The sequence below is a fragment of the Prionailurus bengalensis genome, chromosome B3 (genome assembly GCF_016509475.1).
Source record: "Prionailurus bengalensis isolate Pbe53 chromosome B3, Fcat_Pben_1.1_paternal_pri, whole genome shotgun sequence".
NCBI lineage: Eukaryota > Metazoa > Chordata > Mammalia > Carnivora > Felidae > Prionailurus > Prionailurus bengalensis.
The window spans coordinates 15,087,607-15,106,781 of NC_057355.1; the positions used below are offsets into that span (position 1 = coordinate 15,087,607).

Sequence of the window (19,175 nt, forward strand, 5' to 3'; positions counted from 1 at the left end):
TGAAGAAAGTTGAGAAGGGAACTCAGAAAAAGGCTTACATATTTTCCGTCACTCTGGAAGGAAGCTATTCATTCAGTAAACATCCAACACCTACTATGTGCAGAGAGCCTCTCTGGGCACTTGGAGTACACTGGGGAACAAAACAAATATTTCTGCTCCTATCAGTATAGATTCTAATAGAATTGATTGCCTCCTTTAATCCTCACTGTACAGAGAAGAAAGCAGAAGCCCAGAGAGGCAAGCTAACTCACCTAACATCACCCAGCAAGAAGGCCCAGAGAGGTAAGCTAACTTGTGTACCATCACCCAGCAAGAAAGTTAGAATAAGAGCCCAGGCCATTGGAGCCCATCTTCTTAACCCATCCTATCGTTCAGGCCTTTACCGTTTCCAACTGACCTTTTTCTGGGTCCTTGAGAAGTTAATCCTTGCATGTAATTAGCTGGACTCTCTTCAGTAGATGTCTTCAGCTAGAGAGACTCACCCTAAAAAAAAAAAAAAGAAGAAGAAGAAAAGAAACTTTTTTTTTTAATTTAAAAAAATTAGTTGTCTGTGTTTCTTCTCTCTGAAATCCACTGATGTTTAGGCAAAGAATGTTATAAATGAGATACCATCACAGGAATGCTGATTTCACAGACCAGTGGGAGAAGGTGGCCCTAGAGGCAGCGAAGTTAGCACATAATCATTGACTTCTTTTTCTGGCCAAAGCCAAAGAGGGATTGAAAACGGGAACTCTAGGTCAAGCACAAATGGAGGGTGCCACTGGCCCTGTGCTGTCACAATGGGCTTACACAATATGAAAGAGAGTGATCTCTACATACTATGGTGGCAACTTGGGCCAAAAAATACGGTCCCCAGCTAGAATCTTGCATAGGGGGAATCTAGCCTATGTGTCAGGTGAAAACGATGCTTATCTATTGGATTCCTCTTGTAGGCATTCACCAAAAAACACAGCCAATGGAGAGAAGTCACGGAAATATTAATGATACTAATTAAATGCTGCTCAATTAATTCGGCGTGTTAATTTTGCCAATTAAAAAAAATATATTATATTTTCCGACCATGAATAATAAAAAAAAATGGTGTTTTAGCACTTCATACTTTCTACAACTTTCTCACTATTGGTGACACAAAGTCAGGTGGCTGCCTAAGGTCACATCAGATCTGACAGAGAACAGCCTACAACCCAAGATTCCTGATTTGTAACATCAAGCTCTGGATACTCTTTCAGGCTTCTTCTGATTTGGTCCTCGTCAAAGTAGATAGAGAAAGTATTATCATGGCCATTGGCCACATGAGCGCCTGAAGCTCAGGGACACAGCACAAGTCAACGCCCGACTCGGTTCAAAGAGAAGTAACGGCATACAAAGTCCATTAAGGGTCGGCAAGAAGGAGGGCATGCATAGGAGAAGCTGAATCGCTCAAAACTGAAAGATGAATTATGCAGTAATAGAGGTACGTACAAGAGAAAGAAGTTATACAGAGCTAGACGTAATTCATTTCATCAAAAATTGAGTAATAGTCTAACCAGTTAGAAATATACCTAATTGGCTGTAATCAAAGCTATAACGATTTTGTAACTTGCTAGGCAGTGTCGAAAGCTGTTGTTTTCTAGGAGAGAACATCATAATTGAAAAATTGTAGTCTCGGGCTTAATGAATTAGCAACTTTGGACCTACAGCATAGGAATCTGGTTTTTAACAAGCCATATTTGGAGCCCACGGTCTAGAGCCTTGCTACTCAGAGTATGGTCCCTGGGCCAGCAGCCTTTTAGGAATGAGGAATCTTGGGCATTCTGATTCAGAATATGCATCTTACCAAAATCCTTAAGCGACTTCCTCCACACATTACAGGTTTTTTTTAAGTCGATTTATTTATTTTAAGAGAGAGAGAAAGACAGAAGGGGAGGGAGACAGAAAATCCAAAGCGGGCTGTCTGTTGTCAACACAGCCCGATGCGGGGCTCGAACTCATGAACTTCGAGGTCATGACCTGAGCCGAAGTCAGACGCTTAACTAACTGAGCCACCCAGGTGCCCCTACACATCACAGTTTGAAGAGTACTGGTCTATGACATCCCTCGCCTGCTATGTATTCACCTTATCAGAAAAAATAAGTCAGCTTGACATAGAGTGTTCTCAGTGAACCCATGTGGGACCCACATGATCTCTGCTTCTATCCCCAACTCCCTTCCCAGCCTGACGTTCTAAATCTCCATCACCCTCTGATAAAAAAATTACCGAACATCCAATTAAGATTTTCTCCTAAATCCTGTTGAAACTCCGCATCTAATTCATGGGCTATCGAGTGTTTCAAGCATTTCCCAAAGTCACCTGTGAAATATTTTGGAAAGTAAATCACCACTTGCAGATCTCTCAATTTCCAGTAAATCTCCCATTTTCTACAGTTCCTTGAAGACTAGTCAGGCACTCTGGCAATCCCATCTGCTAGTTTTCTTTGCCCCCCACCCCACAAGATAATCAATCCATCAAGATCAGGAGACAAGGGTGTGTTTATAGTAGCTGGGGAAGATATGACGAATCCTACCCTTGTGCTGAAGCATCAGGTTCCTCTTACAAGTGTTTGTTTAAACCAGTCTCCTTAAGGAGAATTGGTACAGTTTCTCCTTGTTTGTAAGGGCAACGCGTCCTCTGCCCTACTTAGGAGAAAGCCCTCCCGCCGCCATTCTGGGATAACAGAGGAAGGAATCCTCTTCCTCCAGCCCAGGGGGGCCCCACTCAGCTGGGAGCAATACAGCTGGTGCAATGCTTGGATTTTGATATCCACTCAGTATTTCATTATAGAAAATAAATTGTTAAAAAAATAAAATTACTTGCAATTCTACCACGCTGGCAAGTTCATGGGCCATCTGCATCTAGAGTTAGGTTCCCGTATGGGTTTGCCATTTCACTTTCCTTAAGGGTATGTCAAAAAGAGTTTTCAATATTGTTACGGCCTTCACAGCAATTTCAGTATTGACCTGCTATGTGTATGTCACCAGTCTACTACTCTTGGACATACAGTTGGCTTCTAATTGTTCACTATTAGAAATAAGTTTCAACAGCTAGTTTTTAGAGACCCAATCCCAATAATTGCCAATTATCTTTAAAGAAAAGAAAAGTTGGTCTGTGGCCAGGATTTATGTTGCTAACTTCCATTAGGCTACTCCTAAGCATATATACCATTAGTTAGATGGGCGGGGGGGGGGGGGTGGACAGGAAGAAAAGTATGAAGAAAATGATATAAAATCAATGCTCTTTACCTTAAAAATCAACCGAAAGTATATGTTCTACTAAGCGACCCCAAAGTATCATTTTCGTCCATGAATTACTATACATAATATAGACTAAACATGCTATTCATATCCATCGGGTAAGCTTCACTGCGTTACATAGGAGCCCATTTCCTGATTAGATGCTTGCACTAGGGTAACACTGAATAGAAACTTGCTGTAGCCTAACATTTTCATACAGCTGTAATTTCATTACATTCTCACTTTCTGCTGTAGCCTGTAGAATTGAAAACACATAGGGGCACCCGGGTGGCTCAGTCAGTTGACCGTCCGACTCTTAATTTCGGCTCAGGTCGCGATCTCACAGTTCGTGGTCTGGAGCCCCGCGTTGGGCTCTGCCCTCTCTCTCAAAGTAAATGAACTTAAAAAAAAAAAGAGAGAGAGAGAGAGAAAACACATTGCCATCCATCACTTAGAATCTGCTTAACCTTTGTTGAGATTATACTCAGTCCAGCCATTTTATGTAGCACTAACCCAACATCCAATTTCTGTCTTCCCTTCCTTGTGCTAATACCTGTGGCTGTCCCCCCAGATAATGGTGACACTGGTTTTGGTGGAACATGAGGAAGATGGCACAAGCCACATCGAGTCCCCCACTTTGAGGACAAGGTCTCCTCTGGAGTTCAGGGAATGGCATTCCAGGTCAGGGGAAGAGCAGGAAGGGAGCAAGGTTGAAGGAATCATGATCATTCTGTTTTGCTAAGCTGAAGACAGAGAAAGGAGGAGAAAATACGTTTTAAAAGACTGATCTGGGGACAAATCATGGAGGACCTTGAGCAGTAGAATAAGGAGTCTGAATAATAAGCAAATATTGTAAGGGCGCCTGGGTGGCTCAGTCGGCTAATCGTCCGACTTCAGCCTAGGTCACGATCTCGCCTTTCCTGAGTTCGAGCCCCGCATCGGGCTCTGTGCTGACGGCTCAGAGCCTGGAGCCTGCTTCAGATTCTGTGCCTCCCTCTCTCTCTGCCCCTCCCCCCCTCAAAAATAAATAAACATTAAAAACTATATAAAGAAAAGAAAATATTGTAAACAAGAACTAATCTGAACGAGATTTGTGTTTCATGGATTTAACGGATGCAATGCATGGAAAAAAAGAGGCTGTGCTGGGGTAAATACAGACCGACCATATTGTTTAAAGAGCTGGTGGGGATGGGGAGGGTCTGAAGACGCAGCAATGAAGACGGAGAGGAGAACATGGGCATGAGGTACTGCAGAGAGGAACAGAAATTCACTGAGTGAAGGGGACAAGGAAAGTTGTTCTTGGCAGCTTGTTCCAGAACAATGTCCCTCCCAGGCCGTAAGTCCTGAGCAAACACCACCTTTGTCGCAAGGCTGTCTCCTCAAACGCTAAACACCTGCAGGCCTTAAGTATGAATTATCCGAAACAATTGTTTGATTTGGGCATCAATGTCATGGTTGAAATAGAAACATGTGATTGACTTTCCGAACCCATTTGAAAAGGATTCGTAGTGGGTTCAGTTTGGTCTGGTGCTGGGACCCATGCTGCACAATCCCTGACTAGCCGGCCACCTCAGTGGGCCTGAAAAGCCCAATTTCTAGACATCTGGCAGGTGACTGGGCTGCCCCGCCCAGCTTGCCCTGGCATGAGGACAACTCGGTGAGAAGGCTCTTTAGATGGTCTCCATCTTCTTGAAGAAGCAAAGGCAACATTTTTTTTAAATTTTTTTTAACGTTTTATTTATTTTTGAGACAGAGAGAGACAGAGCATGAACGGGGGAGGGGCAGAGAGAGAGGGAGACACAGAATCAGAAGCAGGCTCCAGGCTCTGAGCCATCAGCCCAGAGCCCGACGCAGGGCTCGAACTCATGGACCGCGAGATCATGACCCGAGCTGAAGTCGGACGCTTAACCGACTGAGCCACCCAGACGCCCCAAAGGCAACATTTTTAAACAAAGAACGAGAGTGACCAAGTGGCATGTAGGCTTGAGTAGAATTGAGTGGAATTGGAGATTCTAGGAGGACTTTGATTTAGAATTGCTAGGTAGTTTTGCAGTAGGGGTCGGAAAATAAAATATACATCCCCAGCAATTCCACGTTAGGTGCCCATGCTCAGAAAATACTGACAGCATATGAGCATTAGGAGTGTTACGCATGGAAGCATATGGGAAATACTTGAGTACATAAGGAAGTATGTCCAAGCATATTCAGTGTAACACAGTAGAAGAATATGTGTGCAGCGTATGGGAATAACTCAATGAGCGTTGATGGGCATTGGTATATTCGTACCCTGGGAAATTCCTGAAGCACTTGGAAAGAATGATGTATATCTCTTTCTCCTCACAACGCCCAAACCTCCAAGACACTGATGAGTGAAAATAGCAAGTGTACAATGAGACGTTGCCGACTATGACACACGCTTTAAGGCTTCTCTGGCTGGAAAGACAAAAGCAAGCCTTTGCTAACATAGGTCACATCAAGAAAGCTGGAGAAAACGACTCAGGTTGCAGGTAGTGGCAGGGAGAGCGTTAGCCTTAAGCTCTAAACTCTAGTATTTACAAGGACAGTAAGTGTATGGTAATTGCTTTGAGCTTCAAAATTCATTTAAAAATGTTAAATACCTTGGCCCAGAGGAATTGTGCTTTTTTTTTCCCCACCAAATATCTGCTCTTATGCCAAAGACATCTTTCCTCTAAAATGATGCCTTTTTTTTTTCCTTTTTGAAGTGAAGGAGGGGACACCTGGGGGGCTCAGTCGATGAAGTGTCCAACGCTAGATTTCAGCTCAGGTCATGATCGCGTGGTTTGTGGGATAGAGCCCCACATCGGGCTCTGTGCTGACAGTGCGGAGCCTGCTTGGGATTATCTCTCTCTCCCTCTCTCTCTGCCCATCCTGTCCCTCTCTCTCTCTCTCAAAATAAATAAATTTTTAAAAATTAAAAAAAAATAAAGTCAGCGAAGCACTGGTTTAATCCAAGAGTTAAGGGTTGACTAGCAACGGAAAGATAGATAGATAGATAGATAATAGATAGATAGATAGATAGATAGATAGATAGATAGAAATAGATAGGTGATAGATGATAGGTAGATAGATGATAGATAGATAGATAGATAGATGATAGGTAGATAGATAGATAGACAATAGACATGCAAACCTCCACTGGCCAATCTCCTTTAGAGCTACCAATTTCATCCAGGATTACCAAGGCAACTCTGTTCAATGTAATCGTGCGGTCCCCACAGCTTCAATAACACGGCAAAATAAATACCAATGGCACGCCACTGAATTGCCAATGCAGAGACATCCCTGTGCATGTCACATTTACAAGGGGATGTGAAACACCTATCTTCCCGGAAATGAGATCCATGCACGGAGCTGATTTAAAATCAGAACCAAATAATCTCGATTGGAATTTATTCACTGGAATATTTCTCTAGGTTCAGAAATAAGTAGAAGCAAATTATTTTCTAAATTAGAAACTATGTCTACGGTACCTTTATATGACTTCCAATCTTTGAGGACAAGTAGAGCTGATGCAACTTTAATATAGTTTAGCAGATAGTGATTGCTGCAAAATCGTCATCTGCTCCCTCAGGATTTTTTTTTCACTTAAGAACCTGATGGTGTTTGGGGTAAAGTGTTCTAAGAGGGGTTCAAGCACATGACAGAAAAGAAAACATTAACCCACCATGTAGCCAAGAGCTGGATTAATCTTTTAAGCAATTCAGAAGAGAATCCCATCACGAACCCTAAAAGACCATTCAAATAATCTGGAAAATGCTAAGCTATCTCTGCTTGTAAGAGACCACAGTGATGGGTTTTTCAGTTATTTGGGGCATAACTTTGACTCCTTGATTCAGAAGTAAGCTTTAGTGTAAGTTGTTTTAGTTTTCATGTGTTTGGAAGTAATAACCACCGGACATTTCTTTGAGCCTAAAGCTGGACACAGTCTGCCACCCTGGGCACATGAGAGTCACTCTGAGAAAGGGTGTTTAATGAGTAACTCTGCAGTAAAAGTCCTCGAAAAACTTCTTCTAAACATTAGACCCCGTACTTTCTTTCTGAAATACATTAACAGCCTCCAGAAGGTTCAGAGATGCTGTGGCAGCCCTGTTAGAACTCAGAAGTCCCTGATATCTCAAGTGCATTGAAAGGTTTGTGCACGCTCCCCACCCCTCCCCACCCCATCCCTGCTCTCTGCCCCCCCCCCAAGCCCACCCCCTCCACCCCCCAGCCAGTGTCTGGAGATCGCGTTGACTGCAGTTCTCCCGGAGAGAAAGATTGATAAAGCAAAGCAATCAGAGTTATTTCCTATGCATGAAATTGATTAAATGCTTCACTAAATGGCTTATAAATTTGCTTCTCATATTTCTGTCACCGCTGAAAAGATTACAGAATCTCTGCATATAACCATGTTGTATACAATACCAAATTACAAAAGGTTGTAAAAACTAATGTTTTGTTTAAAGTTTTGAGCAGGACCATATGCCTCCAGTGACCTTGAGTAAGCTATTTTAATTCAAACCATTTCAAAGAATAGAAAGGGGAGAAATATTCCACCCCGTAACACACCAGACAAGTTGGTGGGTAAACCTCAGTTAACTACGCTGAACCCCTGCTCTTTCCTGCCGGGGTGTGGAGTGAATCCTCTCCAGCAGAGGCCTTTGCGTCTCCAAAGCTGGGAAACACATGTGGTGTCAACAGGGATATATTTACAAAGGAGATGAAAATAAGGGCTTTGAGACCTCCCAAAGCTGAATTTGCCCCATTATTTTTCATTCAGAGACATCTCCTAATGAGTTCCGAGTCTTGCGCGGACGTGCGGGACCGTGTAAAAAAAAGACGACAAATATTAGCACGGGTGGTGGGGTTGTCTTACGTTTAGGGTTTTTGTTTGTTTACTTCTCATCTTTGCACATCTTGCAGATGCCGGTTAAGTCCCATTCTTCCTTCCGGGTGAGAATTGCTTCCAAGGCTGGTGTAACCATCGAGGCGGGGGGGGTGGGGCTTTAGCAAAGAAGTAATTTATAGGCCAGCACGTGACCCGCAGATGTTACTTGGGAAACGAATCCCATTCTTAACCTGCCCTTCAAAGCACCTTCACTTCTACGGGAAAAATGATATTCTTTCATAACATTTATTAGACATTACGTCCCCGGCAAGAATTAACATTTGGCATGAACAGGCAGCTCTGTAAGAGCTTCAAGAGAGGAAGGTTTACAACCAAGGATGTGCTTAACATCTCCACTGGGCTGACCTCTGTTAGTGCCCTTTCCCCAACCACCTTCAGGAAGAGCCAGTGTGGAAACCAAGGTGGACCCATGGTCCCTCCCTGGGACCATGTGGAACCCAGGGAGGTGGAAACTATCAGGGCAATACTGTCCAAGGGGAACAGAAGGGCTCGCCAGGATCAGGCGAGGTTCACATCTCCTTTCGTGTGGAGTTTCTGGGGTACATACGGGGAGTAGCCATGGAATTAGCTCTCATTTGTGAACACGCAATGGAATCTCACCAGTAACATCCAGATTTTTTTTTTCTCTCTCTCTCTGTCTCTCTGTCTCTCTCTCTCTCTCTTTTTAAATTAGTACCTGTTCTGGGAGATATGCCAAAAATTCAGGGATAATTTAACCTGACCATCAACAGCTGGACAACTTATTTAACTCTTTGGTGATGGTTACGTGAACTTTCTCGTTGGCTTTAAGCCACCGCGTAATTAATGTTGATGTCAGACACAGAGGGTTTAATAAATCATAACAAAGAAAGCGGTCCATTATTGTACAACACAGAGAATAACTACCTTGTGCCCACAGGTGTTTGCCATCTTAAAACATTTGAATCCGTGCTTCCGAAAGTTTACTCCTTGAAACGCTAATTCTCTAAGATTATCCTTCGCGAAAGGGTTTTGTCGATCAAATCCATTGGGCAACGCTGTCCTGGAGAATTACAGTGCGTGGTAACGTGTTAGAGGCCTCTGCTGCAAACCATCCCGTTTGACTCAGTTTAACCTAGAGTTTTTCGCTTGACCCGGACTTCTTTTTGTATTAATGTTTCGAACATCGGAACTGTTCTGTAAAACATACTCAGGGTAAGATATTTAAACCTACTGCCTGTCTGGCTGACTAGCCCACCTCTTTTGAAAGTTCAGCAAGCTCTGGGCTGCCCCTTCTGTAAGATTCTCAGCCAAGATAAGAGAAATACTCCAGGGGTGTCTGAGTGGTTCGGCCGGTTAAGTGTCCAACTCTTGCTTTCGGCTCAGGTCACAATCTCACGGCTAGTGGGTTCGAGTCCCACGTCGGGCTCGGCACCCTTGGTGCCTGGGATTCTCTCTCTCTCTCTACTCCTCCCCTCCTCTCTCTCTCTCTCTCAAAAATAAGAGAATGGCATTGAATGCCCAGATGAGTATTATTTCCATTTGTAAGTGAATATTCCACATACATTGATTTTTTTTTTCTTACGGATTATTTTTGGCCTATGAGGATTATTCACAAAGTCACTTCTCCTTTCTATTTTATTTTTTAAAACATTTTTCTAACATTTATTCATTTTTGAGAGAGAGAGAGAGAGAGAGAGAGAGAGAGTGCAAGCGGGGGAGGGGCACAGAGAGAGAGGGAGACACAGAATCTGAAACAGGCTCCAGGCTCCGAGCTGTCAGCAAGGAGCCCAACACGGGGCTCGAACTCATGAACCGTGAGATCGTGACCTGAGCCGAAGTCAGATGTTTAACCGACTGAGCCAGCCAGGCGCCCCTCCTCTCTATTGCAAATAATAGATTTCAAAAGCCATGTTTCTTCTTCCGTTTCTAGAATCAAGGTCACTCATGCACCAAGATCGTTCAAGAAAACCTGTGCGAGCATAGGAGAGTGACGTAATTCTAGAGATAGGCCGGGATTTACCTTCATTTAATTTTTTAAGGAAATCAGTTATTTGCACACTTCTGCCTCTTAACTCGTTTGAGTAACAAAGGCATCATGTGGCGCATCAGGGGTGACAGAGGACGGCATGAGCCCTGGTGAGGATCTTTGGCTCGAAGTTGTACTTCGATTCCCAAACCTGTAAGGTGCCTCAGGGTCCCCCAGAGGCCGTGTTGGGAGCACAGACCTCCGAGGCCCCGCGCCCAGAGCTCCTGCTTTGGTAAGCTTGGAGAGGGCCCCGAGACTCTGCATTTCCAACAAGCTCCCAGGAGATGAGGTCTGCCCCAGGCCTCTTCAAAGCGCAGGAAGGCTGAGGACCCGGGGATGCCTCATCCAATAACTTGTCCAGTAATTGGTATATTGATTGCTAATGTCACCATGTTTGAGTACCTATAAACCCCTCACTCTATTACACAGCCCCCAACAATCCAAAAAGTCATTGTTTATTCATTGTGACTCCCAAACTGGCCCTTGTCAGTTCCTGCTGGAAGGCTTGCTGATAAAAATCAGCAGATGATTGGACGCACACATTCTTAACATGACTGACCCATGACATCTCCGAGGGCAGTCAGGGAGCCTGTCATTATAGCACAATACTTCTCTTTCTTCCTCCTTATCTAGCCCCAGATGACTTTGAGATTTTTATTAACTCATTAATGACTGAAGATGTCATTAGAGCCACGAGAAGGTTCCCCCTCACCCCCGCCACCACTTTTCTTTCTTCTTCCTTTTTTTTTTCTAATAGGAATCAGCATACAATTTGCTCATGGGGGGGGGGGGGGGGGGGGGCTGCCAGCCAAGACAAACCAAATGGAGGGACCCTTTCACTTTATTAGAATTTGAAATCTGATGGATGGGTACTAGGATTGAAAATCTGCACCCGGAAATACCAAGTTGTTCCAGAAATACGGTGGGCAAGAAAAACAGGGCAGTTCAATAAAGAAACAGCAACCCATAAAATTCAGCAGTTTCTATTATGTTGCACGCTAAGTCTTTCCAACCTAACCGCTAAATTAAAAAAAAGTAAAAATTCAGAGGAAGGCCACTGAAACCTCTAAATGTTTCTTACCTCCACATTCATTAAAACATATCTTGTTTCTGCGTGCCTTTAATTTTCACATCTGCAGAATTGCTTTTAAAAATCAAATTAGATCTTTTGAAGGCACTTAAATGGCAACAGCCTTATGTTTTTTTATATGCTCCCCGGGTTTCAGCCTTTTTATCTGGGTTGTGTGTCCCATTAATGGCCTCTCTCAAGGAAGTGCTAATCATTTCGAAAACTTGAGAATATAAAAAGCCAGCAGATTATTTTCATTAGAACCGATTGGATTGAGAATAAGCTACAGAGGAAATGCTCAATAATCATAACTTTTTTGAGATGAGATCACCAAAAAGGTCAGTCACATAAGATGCTTTTCATTGCAGTCAAGTCTTTGAAGACCGGTTTTAGGAGTTGTTTGGTTTTTTGTTTAAGTTTATTTATTTATTTTGAGAGAGAGGGAGAGAGCGAGCACAAGCAGGGGAGGGGCAGAGAGAGAGAGGGAGAGAGAGAGGGAGAGAAAGAGAATCTCACGCAGGCTCCACGCTGCCAGGACAGAGCCTGACCAGACTTGATTCCACAAACCGTGAGATCCCGACCCGAGCCAAAATCAAGAGGCAGACGCTTAACTGACTGAGCCATCCAGCTGCCCCCAAAGACCTGTTTTCATTCCATTCCTCTTGGGGGTTCAGCTTTGGGCATGTCAGGAGGCCGGGTGGAGAGTGGGTTTACACTGATTTTATCAGGCCAGATCATTCGCTTGGCAAAGAAAATGTCTGTTACTAGATGTATCTCACATGTTATTAAGTGTTTACAAAACTTTACTATTGTCAAAACACTTTGTAAATTCACAGATCCTCATAATACATGGAGACTCGACTCCCTGAAAGAAAAAAGTAAAAAAAAAGAGTGTCCAAAGACCTAAAAAGATTTTAGCCCAAGGAAACTGCTGTCGATAAACTATGACCAAGATTGAAACATGCCTCAAGCTAAGTTTTTTCTTAAATCACCTAATTACATCTTTCTCTCGGTATTTACTGGCCTGCTGGAAAAATTTTCTTCATTAAATGTTATGTTAAATAGAATAATTAGTTAATATTTGCAGATTAACTAAATATAAAAATTGTGTCTAATTCAGCAGTAAGAGCATTAAATTCTTTTTCCCCCTTTCTGTCCGTGATGCCAACCACCAGATAAAACCTGGGAAATAAGAGTCAAAAACCCAGATGTTTTTAAAGCTCCAGATGTTTGCTGTCGTATAGACACGGTCTTAATCTGCTCAGTCATAATCACAACGTTCTTTAATATCATTTGCCAATATTTGAGGCCCTTCCCCCCCAAATCATGTCTAACAGTCCTGTTTAATTCATTCATGGGGGAAAACACAAAGCTATTTTCTTCAGAAAATACTGAGTCCTCAACGGACTCAAAATACAGGAACACCAGCCAGAACAGTGCCCAAGTCTTTAGGTTGAAGAACGTTTCCTATCTGCATTTTTTTTTAAATTTTTTTTTTCAACGTTTATTTATTTTGGGGACAGAGAGAGACAGAGCATGAACGGGGGAGGGGCAGAGAGAGAGGGAGACACAGAATCGGAAACAGGCTCCAGGCTCTGAGCCATCAGCCCAGACAGAGCCTGACTCGGGGCTCGAACTCCCAGACCGCGAGATCGTGACCTGGCTGAAGTCGGACGCTTAACCGACTGCGCCACCCAGGTGCCCCTATCTGCATTTTTTAATGATGAAAAATAATACGGCTTAAATGGAGGGAATTTTAATTGACATGTGCGTGCTAACTTCGATTCTGGTAAGTCGTTGGGAATAACCAGCTCTCAAGTGCAAATGGCGGCCATCTTTTCAACGGGCTCCTTCCCCAAACTCACTCCCTTGCTGCCAGGTCCCATAAGAGATGACACATTGGGAACAATTTCTGCTCTGGTGACTTTGGGTTAGAGAAGCACTAGCAAGGTAAAGCCTTGGTGAGCCTCAGCACCTTCGTGTTCTGTGTGACCCTGAGTTTGTCACTTAAGCTCTGAGCCTCGATTTTTACCTCTTTAAAACGGAAATAATAACCCTGCCCCCAATAAAGCTGAGGATCTCATGAAAGAACTCTGGAACCACAACCGGAAATGCACATGATCATCAACATTTAAAATATTTTACCAGGGGCGCCTGGGTGGCTCAGTCGGTTAAGCGTCCGGCTTCGGCTCAGGTCACGATCTCACGGTCCGTGAGTTCGAGCCCCGCGTCGGGCTCTGTGCTGACGGCTCAGAGCCCGGAGCCTGTTTTGGATTCTGTGTCTCCCTCTCTCTCTCTGACCCTCCCCCGTTCATACTCTGTCTCTCTCTGTCTCAAAAATAAATAAAACATTAAAAAAAATTTTTTTTAAATAAACTATTTTACCATGAAGTTTACATATTATTGTTTAAATATTATTACATAAAAGTATCGTGACTGTTAATGTGGAATCCAGGGGCACAAGAGAGACAGCCACACTCAAAAAAGATCTGGCCAGCTAGGGGCGCGCTTGGGTGGCTCAGTCAGTTAAACATCCACCTCTTGATCTCAGCTCAGGTCAGATCTCACAGTTCTTGAGTTCGAGCCCCTCATCGGGCTCTGCACTGATGGCATGGAACCTGTTGGGGATTCGGACTCTCCTTCTCTCTGCCCCTCCCCCACTTGTGTGCGTGCGCGTGCTAGAGCTCTCTCTCTCTCTCTCTCTCGCTCTCAAATAAATTAATTTAAAAAAACAAAGATCTGGCCAGCAATTTACTGTTTACAAATTGGACACAGGAATGACCATAACCCCTGGGTGTGCAAAACAACGTCAGATTCTCCTCCCTTGCGTTCCTGTGTCCTTCCTGAACTTCACCTGGTTGAACTGAGAAATCGTTTTAGTACTACTCTCTTTATGGTCACTAAATAGATTATTCATAGATCCCACTGGCCGGGTCTGTATTACAATTAGGGCACTTCTGCCAATCGGGAACCATAACCTTGACGAACTGTTGGCCTTAACTCTGAGGCAGCTCACACACCCTCTTGGCCAATGGCAAAGACTCCATCCAGCCTTTGCATATGGCAGTTTCGCGTCCTGCCGAATATTGAGACAGACCTCACGGTTTCTATCAAGGAACATTGCTTCCATGTTTTGTTTTGTCTTTTACTGTTAATAAAACGTAGGTCCTGGAAAGTTGTCATGGAAAAACACACCAACCTTCCTCCCCACAATGTAAGAGCGTGTCTAAGTGAGAAGTCAGCTCACACCCCTGTAAAATGCTAAGCACTAAAACACCTTTCCAGCATTTCATTCTTACACCTTTTTGTCATAGCTCCAAGATCTTTGGAAAATACCTCTGATTTTGAATTCTACTTTTAAGATATCGAAAGGTTTCCACAGGATAAAACAAAACAAAACAAACAAACAAATGGGAATGAAACTAATGAAAGGAAGGCGATGCGGTTCATTTAAAATTCGTAATGTATCTGCGGTGTCAGAATGCTCCGGTAAAACGAAAGCTCCCATAGTAAGAAATGTCTTGAAAAGTTTAGTCTAACTTTGTGCTCAATTATATGACCCCTGGGCGGGCGGGGGGATGACCGATCGAGTTTTCGTTTCTTCGCCTTTTTGAAGTCACAAATCACCCATTAGCATGTTGCTGTAGTCGAGTGCTCGCTTCGGAGAGCCAGGAGTCAATACAAAAGGAAACAATAATAGGAAAGGGAAAGATTTTTACCGTCATAATAGGGAAAGGTGTGTGAGCTGGAAGAAAGTACAGTACAGAAGCTCATGACAAGTCATGATAAATGGGTCGTTATAAAATTCATGTTTAGGCAGCACCAGGCCGGGGATAATGCCATTCGTCATGGCAACACTAGGCCGCTAATGAGCCCTCATTGCATATTCATGTTTGCTGTGGTTCTTTTCTCCCTCCCACCCTGAGCTAGTGCCTGGAAATATCTCCACCTCAAGCTGAAGCTCAACTAGGCCTTCTTCGTCTTCTTCTCCTTCTTCCTCTTCTTCTTTTTTTTTTGTTTTTGTATTTGTTATTGTTGTAGCAATTACACTGTAAAAGTGCTACCCAAGATTGATTGCTCTGATCTGTAGTTCAATTGTAAATTAGAATACACATCCCCCCAGGGACACACGGCCCCTATTTGTGATTAAGAAAAAAGCCCCATAATAGACTAATAGCTAAAGTTCTCTCTCTTTTACTTTCAGGCAATTAGCTTGATGAAATGGCCTCTTTTTGTGTGTCCTGGAAGTGTAAACCGATATCATAATGAAGTATATGATGTTTATTCTATTATTTTCACCTTGCAGGGTCTGCAGGAATGCATAAGTAATGGCCGCTTTGTCTAGTACGTTTACTGATTCACAAGTAAACTATTTCTTAAAGATGCAGTGTGTGCATTTTGAGGCTCGAGCTAAGTAACCCCTCCCTGTGGGCTCACCTCCCAAGGCAAAAGACTTTCTACCAAAGAGGAAAAAAACCAAATTGCTCAAGCGAGCTTGTGATATTCAAGAGCCATCTAGCTACTGGACCGCTCTGGGGTGGATGAGGTGGCTGGCGCTCAGGATCAGTAAAGACCCCCGGGGCACTGTAGCAAAGTACCCCACGGCGACGTTGTGCCCCCCCCCCCCTCCCCCCCCCGCCCTGAGCCCCGGTGGTCAGCTGACCATAATGTATCCCTTCAGCTCCACGAATCGGTGGCGGAACACCAACTGGATTTCTCCTCTTGGGTGGCCGAAGGCAGCCCTACAATGATTGGCCACTTTTAAATGTGTCGCACCCTCCCCCACTCCAAACGTCTTGTCTTTTCAAGATCCAAAACTTTGATCTCCCAAGTCGACAAGAAAGCATTCCTTAGCTTCCTACATGCACCAGCTGACGGAGGTATTGACCAGCAAGCCAATGAATACAACCACTTGTAGCTGGTCCATTTCCAAAGCCACTTGTGTTGTTCCTCTATAGTCTTTTAATATTTGTTTTCATTTCATTCATGAGGGTCTCAAGAGTAAAGGTGGGGGGGAGGAAGTGTTCCAACTGGCATGATAGAAATAGGAAAGAAGGAAAAACAGAAGAGAACAAAACAAATCTACCTTGGTCTAAAATGGTTTATGGTTTTATACTTCTCCAGATGTTAATTATGGTTCCGATTCTATAGTCTAATTCCCGGTCACTCATCAGTAAGCCAGTTTGTACTACCCCAAACGTTTTCTGGGCTTGTGTTGTCTGAATAAACTCACCCCTGTCCTCTTTAATACGAACCCGATCTGAGTCTCTAGAAAGTCATTTTTTTTATAGCAAAAAGATCTCACTAACGTTTTTCGTACTGACCTGGATGTGCATTTTTAGATTTGTCAGGTTGTAAAACTGATGTCTGAGAGAGAGTCTTCTGTTACATATAAAATGTGTTTGCATTTCCTCCCGGTTACGCGAGCTACTTCCTGGTTAAATAAGACTTTTTGAGAAAGTTTATTACTATATCCCAAAAAGTCATTTTAATGTTAGATCATCTCCAAACATACTACAAAATGAGCTACCCAGGAATATCCCAGGAAAATTCACTTTGATATCTTTCTTGCTATAAATCACAAGGTTTTACCAGTCTTTATTTGGGGACTGACTTTCTCGTCCGTGATATTTATACATTGAATTGCTTGCCACGTCGATGATAAACCTGCAACATAATGTAAATTTCCATTGCTTTCACAAATGTTTGAATGTCTGGCTGTTACATTGCCACCATATTTGAAATACGTTATCGTAAACTTTCAAGTGACATTGAGCCTGGGAGGGTCTCGTCCACACTTACAGCACCTACTTCCAGTAACCAGTAACATTTTTTAAGGGTACACTTATTCTATAACAATAATGCCTGATATTGACCAAGTGCCTTATAATTTTTGAATCTCTTTCAGACAGATCCCCTCACATGCATACTTCTATGAGACAAATGAGGCAAATAATTTAATTGTCACCCCAGAGTTGGAAGGGAGGACACTGAGGCTCAGAGAGGTTAAGTGACTTGCCCAAAGTCACAAGTCAGCAATCGCAAAGTTGAGCCTTGTCCCCAGGCATTTAACTCCAAACTCTGACCTCCTGCTGGCTGGCCATGTTGCCTTTATACTAGCTGCACATTCACCATTGGGAGTAACCCTCCAGAATCTCAAAGCTTTTATGAAAAACAAATCTTGTGATCTTCATTTATATCTGGGCAAGATAGACAAATAAATGTAAAGATCCGTGCGTACACACACACACACACACACACACCCCTTGATAAAAGCCTACAAGGAAAGGAGGGAAGGGATGGAATTCACACAGATTGTTACCTACCTACCTAAATATAAGATAAAGAATCTACATTTGATTACTAACAGATGCCTAGCCTAGGTAGGTACTAGCCACAAAATTGAAGAAATTATCTAGAGAACTCAACTTCGAGGGACAGGGGGAAGACCACTCTTTTCAAGAGACATGGGTTTGTATCCTAATTTTCCAGAGGCTTGGTTGAGCCTTCTTATCAGACTTATCTCCAGGACCTTTACACACACCACTGCCTCTGCCTCATCTTTACCTCCTGTCACATATTCCCATAGAACTAATTCAAATCTGACCATCAATCTAGAATTAGCTCAAAGATCATTCCTCCATGGAGATGGTCCCTGGCTTCTCTCTCTCTCTCCCTGTTCCACATACCTCTTAGATTTGATCCACAAGTGAGCCTCCTTCGTCCCCATCCATAATGACCTTTTCCATCCTGAAGCCAGTGAAGACAGGATTTGGATCTAGAATCCAGCTACCGACTCTTCCAAGGGTGTGCTGGACCTGTCTGCTGAAATGTTCCCACTGTCAAGATCACCAACATATCAAAGTGCCATGCTCAGAGAGCCCTGAGATTAGCAAAGAAGCTCCGGGCCATTCTTTGCCAATGAATGGTCATGACATTGATGAGGAATGGCCACTCCTTTGTTGGAGTGGCCTTGAAATGACCAGATAAAACACACAAAACAGAATCCACTGGAATAGGCCAAACCGGAGACCAAATCGCCTCAGCCAGGATTTCCTACAAAAAGCTATTCCTGCCTGAACATGAGATCAAGACCTCAGAAGTGAACCCAAAACAAATGATCCCCAAACAAAGAGTTTATAAATATGTCCAAATCCCAGATGGGACATTCCTTAAACTTAAGGGAGATAGGAGAGGCCGTATCATTATGTCATTCATTCATCTATCCCTCCATTCAATAAATCATTCAACAAATACTTATTGAACGTTGAGGAGATAATCACAAAAGTAGACATCATCCTTGCCCTCACGGAACTCACAGTATAATAGGGGAGACAGATATGTAATTGCATCATCGAATATAAGATTATATATGTAATGCATGCAAGAGGCATCAGTACAGATAAAATGGGACTCTTGGTGGGAACTTCATAGAGACAGACGCTTCAGTATAGAAAGTCTTACAATACAAGCCTGAAGAATGAGGTTACAGATGAAGGTACATGGGGGAAGCACTGGCAAAGGCCCAGGAGTGGAACACAGCTAAGTTAAAGGGCCATTAAACAGTCCAGCGAGAATGGATCCCTGGGATCTGGAGGCAAAGTGGAATGTGACCAGCCCCGGGGGACACAGGAAGGTTGGGCCAGACCATGCAGGGCCTTTGAGGCCACAGTAAGAATTTTGAATGCCACCTGGAGTCCAGCGAAAGTCAACTGAGGGGTTCTGAGCAGGAAATGCTCATTTGTAATAGGCTAGCTGAGGATAGTATGGTGACAGTCTGGATGAGGAACCTCGATGTTTAAAGCGTACGATGGTCTTCTTTTCCTGGCACGGTCTACTATCCCTGCTCTAGGGAACCACATCCCCCTTACCACTAGAAAACAGACCTCTCTCCACCCCCTGTTCTGCGTGAGCCCAGCTCCGCGCCTTCCCAGCGTTGAGCAGGGAAGATCTGGCATATC

At 43.5% G+C, this 19,175-nt stretch overlaps 1 long non-coding RNA gene across 4 annotated transcripts in view; it reads right to left on the reverse strand.

Annotated features, from left to right (window-relative positions):
- LOC122468280 overlaps positions 1-19,175 on the reverse strand; it is a 53,960-nt gene that overhangs the window by 19,799 nt on the left and 14,986 nt on the right. For all 4 annotated transcript variants that reach the window (XR_006293194.1, XR_006293193.1, XR_006293192.1 and 1 more), the window contains one exon: positions 398-483. This is a non-coding gene — a long non-coding RNA (uncharacterized LOC122468280). The remainder of the gene's footprint in view (positions 1-397; positions 484-19,175) is intronic.